The sequence below is a fragment of the Pseudomyrmex gracilis genome, unplaced genomic scaffold, assembly GCF_002006095.1.
Source record: "Pseudomyrmex gracilis isolate BER0280 unplaced genomic scaffold, ASM200609v1 scaffold_328, whole genome shotgun sequence".
Lineage (NCBI taxonomy): Eukaryota > Metazoa > Arthropoda > Insecta > Hymenoptera > Formicidae > Pseudomyrmex > Pseudomyrmex gracilis.
In genome coordinates, this window is record NW_018020912.1 from 82,760 (window position 1) to 90,658 (window position 7,899).

Sequence of the window (7,899 nt, forward strand, 5' to 3'; positions counted from 1 at the left end):
CGTACGGTGTCGAATAATTTGGTGTCGAATAAATCTGTGTCGAATCGAGCGGTGTCGAATCGTACTGTGGTCAATAGAGTATCACCCGCTGCCGATTATAAGCAAAATGCGCGCTGATCACGCGCCCGCGATTACGATCTTTTGTATTAATTTCTGGTCATTTCTGTACAGCGAGCCGCTGTGCGGCTAATTGTGTGTGTGTCGTCCCGTCAGTTACAACGATCCGAGGGAGAAGAGCTAATTAGCAGTCAGTCTCACGAGAAGAAGAGAAAAGAAACCGAGCAAACAGCCAAGAGACAGGAGCGTACAAGTCGAGCGGTCAAGGGGCGAGGAATGACCGGTTGTCTCGAAGAAGGCGGTCGGAAAAAGCGCCACCCGGACACTTACGACGTTGTCAAAATCCGACGAGCGTGTACGACCTACCGACCCGAAGTGGAGGATACGCCCTGGAAAGCTGCGGAATCTTCCACAGGAATCGGGCGGTAAGGGCCCGACGCGGCTCTACAGTTGCCCTTGGAAGGACAGCGCGGATCTACGCGAGTGGCAATCGATCACCGCGCCACGCGACGCGTCGCCCGATTGGCTGATTAGCGTACGCAAGGGATCTAGCGGAACGCGGAAGCCGAACGCCGCAAGACTCGACAATCACTGTTGTGCGAACCAGCGAAGAGAACGCGGGCTGCCGGAGAACCTCCTGAATTGGTTGCGTGCCATAGTGCTGAAACAGAATCTCTGTGCCGAACATCTGCCGCCTGAGGGGAGCCGAGGATATCCCGGTGCCTAAGCCCAGGAATAACGAGTAGAGGCTGATTGAGAGAAGCTGCCGCCGCCAAGTGAGTGCCTCCAGGTTTCCTCACCCCCGCAACTGCGTGTCGCAAGTCCGTTTTTCCGCGTATACCGTTCCGGCGACTCGAATTCCGTTGGCCAAGGTCGCGGATTTGACGCGGAGGTGATCGCGTTAATTGTGATCGCAAGATATCGTAGCTGTCGGGTTTAACAGTGCATTGCGTCGGTGAATTGTAAAGATCGTTCTCTCTCTTTTGCGGTCGTCACAGTATCACGTATTACATGTTTTGTACCGTCTTAGTAAAATTATTGTCAATCCGTTATAATTTATTCGTTCTCACGTTGTATTAATTGTAAATTGTACCGTAGTCTGAATCAACTACCGTGGACGGTTCCGTGTCGTGTTGCTATCGTTTACTTTTGCGGAGCGCATTCCGGACTTATCGTGTTTGTATCGGGGCGCTAGAAGATTGCGTCAGCGGGCGAGAAGAACGATACTAGTTTCCGTCGCGTTCCGTCGCTTGGAGATGCCGGGATAATTTTCTCACCCAGCCGCGCAAAATATTATCGCTCTTATTAACTACTATATAATTGCGATCTGCCGTCAACGGGCAACCAAAAGTTCGTGGCTAGAACCGCGCTACCTACGGCAAACAAACCGTCCACGAGTTTCGTCATTTTTGTCGTTGCGCCGTGTATGCGTGCCGCGATATCCGCGTGCCGACGACCGGCCCCAAGCACAGTGTACGACATCTGATATTGTAAACAAACGGAAGGCCGCTACACTCACAAGCTGTCGCAACTAAATATATTTTTTGTTAACCTGTTTATCATTCAACTGAACTGAGTTTCTTTCTCGTCCTAAGCCTACAAGCCGCCTCCCAAACCCCCGCCTCTCCGTTTCAAATTCTGAGCTGCCGTGAAGCATTCTTTTGGCGGAGACATTGCCGTCACGTCCAGCTAAATTGGTGAATTTATTATCTTGTGTTTGTGCGGCGTGATTCTCGCGCCTGGCGCCCAAATTTTATTCATAGATTCGTTCGAGTGAGCCAAGGACGTGCCGAAGGTGTGTGTGACGCTCTCGTACACCACCCGAAACGGGAGTAACAAAATTCAAAATACAATTGCTCTCAGTGTCTACACATGTAAGGTATTATATGAATGACATATTTCTATAAAATAATAATCAAAATTTTCTTTTAGCGTCGGAATGGAGGGCTGCAAAAGAAGGTGTGGCAGTTGCAGCAAAAATTATCCTTTCAACGACAGCAGCAAGATAAAATTGTTGTTGTACAAGTTCAATATGCGGCTCCTACACCGACTTATGTAAATCCGCTACCTCATGTCTCATAGGCTGCATCTTACCTTGCACCTCATCTACAACATGCTACACGTTTACCTCAATACTCTGCTTTTCCTCCTGCGCCATACGCTGCGACATATAGTCAACATAACGGACATTATTTTTATTAAAAAAAAAGGTAAATCTTTAAGAGATCATTTAAATATATATATTACAACTATTCATAACTTTTATTATAAATTGGTATTTATAACTTTTTATTGATAACTTTATTATACATATAACTTTTAAAACTAAAACTTTAAAATGTAACTATTATAAATATTACTTTTATTCAGAACAGTATTATAAATTGATCATTTATTGATGTTTTTTACTTGCAGAACAAAAAGATAGGAACAGAAGGAACAAGAAAAAAAGGATCTGCAAGCACAAATATAAAATATTAAATATTACAACTATAATTTTTAAAAATACCGTAACAAAGTTTTTACTTACCCACTATTGTATTGTAATATAAAATAAAGAAACTTAAACAAATAATTTTGTGTCTGGTTTACATTAAAAAGAAAAAAACATTTATATTAGTTATACATAATTTCAAATAAACAATTAGAAAATGTAACCGTAATAATCTTTGTCACCAATTATTATAAAAGTATAAATTGGCAACTTTGATCTAATTATTGTTTGTTATGCAATATATTATTTTACTTCATATTTTTATTATTTTCTTAAATATTCAACATATTTATTACTTAACACACTGACGTCGGGTAATTGTTGATGCATATTGCATAAAAACAAGAATTCTTGTGTCCTGACGTCAATGTATTAACATCGTGTAATTTTTTTACGAGGGGAAATGCCTACGCATACCCCGATTTTCGGGTTAGAGAGAGGATAGTGTAGGACTTGCATCAACTAAAACTTCTCTGTGGTTCTCTTGCACTATAGGGGAGGGCTCTGAAAAACTTTTGAAAGACTTTTAAAGACAGGCGTGATAGGAAATTTATGCAGTACCCAATTAGCATTTTTATTTTTTGAAGAAGCATAGTAATTGGCTATCGTTTCTGCCATAATACGACGAATACCAATTGGCCAATTAGCAGGCTCTTTCGTTTTGAAGCGTAAAACAGCCTTTATGTTAAAAGGTTACTACTATTTTGCGCGCAAAACGTACATAACCGGAGAAATTAGTGACGGACGATTTCAAGTGACAGTTGCAGTGCTGTGTAACACATTATTGTGATACAAAACCTGTGTGTCATAATGGGCAATCAAAAGCTTTATGTGAATCGATAGTTCTTATTTGCGAGAAGACTGTTTCGGAAAAAAGGATCATGGAAAAGTTACGTAACTGAATCATTTACATTAATAATTTGGTCTGCATGCAATGTATCAAGTTTTCAATATAAATCTAGTAATTTTTTTAAATTTCTTTAAAAGGTTTTTTTTTTAGATTTGCTACATATTGTATGAGTTACTTGTTTTTATAAATGACATTTTAGTCAATACTATACAAGAAGTCTGATAATGACCGTATCACTGCTTGTAACATAGGTAGATAAAAGGGATTCTGAATCAAAAAGGCCTTTACTATTTTAAGCGATTTACAATAGTTAATGAGTTGTTAAATAAAGATCAGCAAATAACCATGCAAAATAAATCAGCTGTCATTTTTTCGCGTGTTCATGCCGTAGCAACAGACTGCTGCATATCTATTTTGTGTATATTATATTATGTGTTGTTTAGCTTAACTCATTTAGTGCTATATACGGCACTAAAAACTGACAGCTGTGAGCTGTTATTTTGCATAACAGCTGCATGCTCATTCGCGGATCTCTATAATTATTATTATTTTGATAAAATCTTGCAAACTGATAAAGGACTTTTCAACTCAAAATAACTCCTTCCACCTACCTACGAGCGGTGATAGGTGATAGGTTATCAAACACCCTGTATACTACACTTATGATTGTGAATATATTACTACTGCAATAAGAAAAGTGAAACATGATACGTTGTATTTATAAAATGTGTTTCTAAAATTACTATATACAATCAGTTATTAAGTATGAGTAATCACTATTATATTAATGTTTCATATATGTTATATAAAACAGTCTTACAACATTACTATATGGTGATTATTCAAAATTAATAAATAGTGATTGTTTTTGTAATACAACAGTAGCACAAAATTTAAACGTATAACTATGTATATTTTTGCGCTATGTATATTGTTGCAGCGTTTAATCGCGTCACTGCCGAGTTACTGCGCGCCGCGGAAAGAAAAGAGAACACCGCGTATAACACACTAGAGTTTTATTAGAGAACGTGTTACAAAAGGCCGCGGAAAACGTGAAGAAATCTCGAGCCGATGATCCAGCCTCTCGACGATTCCGAATCCAGCGGCTCACTCTCTTGAACTTCGCTGTCAACAAACACCGTTGCTATCTGAACAAAAGCGCCCAAGCGATCGATCGTTGAAAATCTTCATATACCGCGTGGACAACACGCGCCGCATCTCGCAACAATATTATGTAGGTATGAAGCAAATTATTTAGATTATCTAGTTTCATCACAACATTTAAGTTGATATTGCAATGTATTCTTATCTATGTGATATATACTTATTTATGTCATATTTTTTTAACAAAATACATATTGTTTACATAATACCAAAATCTTTTTTGTTTTTTTACATATCATAATTTAGTACATGTCGTAATTATATATTAAGTGCGCAACTAAGTTTTCGTTGTTTTTTTTTGAAAATGCAACTGTATTGTGAAAAAATGGTTACAAATAAATCATTCAAAATATTGCCCATCGGTAGCTACAACTTTTTCCCATCTCTCTGGCAGAGCTCGAATACCGTTACGGTAAAAGTGTTTGTCTTTTGAGGCTATCCACGAATCAAGCCATTTTTTTATGTCTTTATATGAGCGGAACTGCTGATCAACCAGATCATGTGCCATCAAACGGAACAAGTAATAATCGGACGGCGCAACATCTGGGGAATATGGCGGGTCGGGTAGGACTTCCTATTTGAGCGTTTCCACGTAGGTTTTAACGGGTTTGGCAACATGAGGCCGAGCGTTGTCATGCAGTAGAATCACTTTTTCGTGTTTCAACCCAAGTTCCTTGCTTTTGAATCATTCCCAACGCATGCAATCGCTTGGAAATAGCTTGGCGGGTAACTCCTAATGCTGAAGGAAGCTGTTCTTGCGTTTGGCATGGATCCTCATTAAGCAATGCCTCCAATTCATCGTCTTTGAAAGTTTTTGGCCTTCCTTCACGCGAACGGTCGTCAACATCAAAATCACCGTCTTTAAAGCGACGGAACCAATCACGGCACGTTGTTTTACTTAGAGCAGCATTTCCGTAAATTTTTTGAAGCTCTCGATGCGCTTCAGCCGCCTTTTCTTTGAATGAAATAAGAAAATCAACATTTTCCGCAAATGACGATTATTTGGTACAAAATCAGACATTTGCACACAACCAAAAGTATATGACGCCAAAACAAAATCATTAACGTGTCAAAGCGGTTTGTTTACCATGTGTCTAAGCTTGGCTTGTGATGTTTTAGATATATCACAATTGAGCAGCACTTACTGCTGGAGCCATCTATTGACAAACAGCGGGAACTTAGTTGCGCACTTAATATTATTAGGACAAGATTTTTATTACTTTGCTTTGTGAGAGGTGAGGTTCTTCTATTTTGCTACTGTCGCGGATAGCGGCCAGCTAATCGGCGACGACTACCTGAGCAACGGCTAACGTCGCAGGAGTGGGAGTATTTTGCCCACGTCCCGATTACCCACAGTCCCGATTGCCCACGTTGCGATTGCCTACGTTTCGATTGCCCACGTAGCAATTGCCCACGTCCCGATTGCCCACGAGTTGTTTTGCTCACGTCCCGATTGCCCACGAGTTACTTTTGCTCACGTCCCGATTGCCCACGTCCGGATTGCCCACGTTGCAATTGCCCAATTTGCAATTGCCCATGTCCCGATTGCGCACGAGTTGCTTTTGCCCACGTCCCGATTGCCCACGTTGCGATTGTCCACGAGTTGCTTTTGCCCACGTTGCAATTGCTCACGTCCCAAATGCCCACGTCTCGATTGCTCACGTCTTATTTGCTTACAAGTTGCTTTTGCCCACGTCCCGATTGCTCACGTTGCAATTTCCCACGTTGCAATTGCCCACGAGTTGCTTTTGTTCACGTCCAGATTGCCCACGTTTCGATTGCCCACGTTGCGATTGCCACGAGTTGCTTTTGCCCACGTCCCGATTGCCCACGTTGCGATTGACCACGGTGATAATGACTACGCGTTGCTTAAACCCTAAGGGCACAATAGTGAAAATATCAGGCATAAGGATAAAGAGTAAATATTAGGAGAATAGAAATTGTTAATTACTTTTAGTAAAACCACAAAACAAGAAGGAATAACGCACAATGCGTTGAGAAGTAAAAATAAGGTTATTACGTTTTGTTTCGTTGTGGTAAAATAACATATTTTTTACCTAGAAAGGTTTTGTAAAATTTTTCATAAAATATTTTGTTGTATGTAGATGTAATCATAAATGTACATTTATTTATATAAAATGTCAAATGTAGATTGTAGTTATTTATTATGGTCAACAAATGTTGTAGGTATCTTTGGTTTAATTTGTTTTGTCGCCAATTTTTGTAATTGCATATTCTGAATAAATGAAGAAAGAATAAAACTAAATGTCTATTATACGAGTATGTATTAGGTTAATCTAGTTGTGTAGAATTATTACATCCAAACCTAACATTATTCGGTTAAAATTATATTCGGTAAAAAATATGTATATATTCTGGATAAAAAATTGTTGATTATAAATAATTGTTGATTTTTAAATATTGTATAAGTAATGATTTTATAGTGTAGTTAATAAAAACAATCTTGTTACATATATTTTTAGAAATTATTTATGACTTCTGAGTTGTATATATTTAGATCAGATAGTCGAATTGCATATAATAGTGATTAACAAATCTACAAAAGACATGTCTAATAATATGAATGTAATAAAAACACCTGTGTAGTCAAAGACGCATTATATTTAATTTATTAATTAAATAAAGTGTTCCAATTTTTTATACTTTAAAACATGGATTATATGTAAAATTTAAAGAAATAGAAAGGCAGTTGGAGTCAAAAGCACAGTTGTTGAGTGTATGAATGTAATAATGATGTTCTTTATTTGATAGTTTATAAAATTGACGTTTCGACCATGGTTTTTGGTCTTTATCATATTCGTTCTACAAAAATTGATTACAAAAATAATATATGAAAATACTATTAACAATTATAAAAAAATGAATACGCATCGCAAAAATACTTGTTGACTTACAGACGTATGCTGTTCGTAAAAACGCCGGTCAAGATACAAATTCAAGCTGTTACATGGTAATGATCGCAGACAAGAGTTGTTGCTTAACTGAATGAATTTCAAAATGACATCGATATGCACAATGAAATCAACGTTATAGACATGCGCAAAGGAGAATTTAATCTGTATTAACAACAAATGATATATAATATTTGTCGAGGTTTTCCGTGTCGCTGTGTAGGTTAAGACCATATGTTTGTCTTTTAATGTGTAGAGTTTCGGAAATCAAACGCTTATAATAATGCTTTTCACAATCTAGAATCTCGACTCTATCCCAAGAGAAATCATGGGAATAATTAATTCTGTGATCAGTTATTACAGAAGTTTGCGTGGTGTTACGTTTGATATGGTTTTTATGTTCGTTGTTTCTAGACTGCAAT